The 718-nt window shown below is 33.7% G+C and overlaps 1 protein-coding gene across 4 annotated transcripts in view; it reads left to right on the top strand.

Moving 5' to 3' along the window:
• runx1 (RUNX family transcription factor 1) overlaps positions 1–718 on the top strand; it is a 45009-nt gene that overhangs the window by 28514 nt on the left and 15777 nt on the right. The window lies entirely within an intron of this gene.

Raw genomic sequence — 718 nt, 5'->3', positions numbered from 1 at the left:
TAGATTTGACAGATTTATAGAGATTTTTAGAGTCTCTGAATGAAACTGTCTTCGGTGCGGGGGCCAACAACGGGCCGATGTAACTGTGTAGATTATACAGAGGGATGAGATTTACACTCGCATCATTCAGCGGCTCCTGGTCCAGGTCTTGTGTCTGTGCTCGGCTTTATGTTTCCATCAGACCTGAATCTGTTTTTACACCGCGAGAGATAAATATATACAGATCTAAGATCCGTCAGTCAGATCCTGTGTTCGATTTAAATATATTTAATAACACAATATAATAAACATGTCTCAGTTTAATGTGAAGAATTCTCATTAGAAGTTTGTCGTTTTCTAAATCTAAAAATCAGCGGATCAGTGACGTTACACTGTTTGTGTGTCTGTGTTAAAACCACAACACATGTCACACGTGTCATCATGCACTGTGTATATAGGTGTGTGTGTGTGTGTGTGTGTCCTTCTGTTATACTCTGTTTTTAAACTGGAATAATAATTGATGTAAAATCAATGCAAGCTTTCAGTATTCAGAATTTAAACTAGCTGATTTAAAAGGAGGCAACACATCAACCAAAGTCCATTCATTTTTTTTTAACCAATTAAAGGTTTTTTTATCAGTTTCATATTTGATATAAATTCAGCTTAAAAAAAAAAATGTATTATCATAATATTTATTGATTAATTTACTGCTTATTAATTGTTTCGTTTGTTCATATTT

Source organism: Seriola lalandi, unplaced genomic scaffold (assembly GCF_002814215.2).
Source record: "Seriola lalandi dorsalis isolate HSWRI2012SDOR001 ecotype SW California unplaced genomic scaffold, Sedor1 jcf7180002054850, whole genome shotgun sequence".
Taxonomy (NCBI): Eukaryota; Metazoa; Chordata; class Actinopteri; order Carangiformes; family Carangidae; genus Seriola; species Seriola lalandi.
The sequence above is the reverse complement of the archived record's forward strand: the minus strand, read 5'-3'. Positions and strand labels throughout refer to the sequence as shown.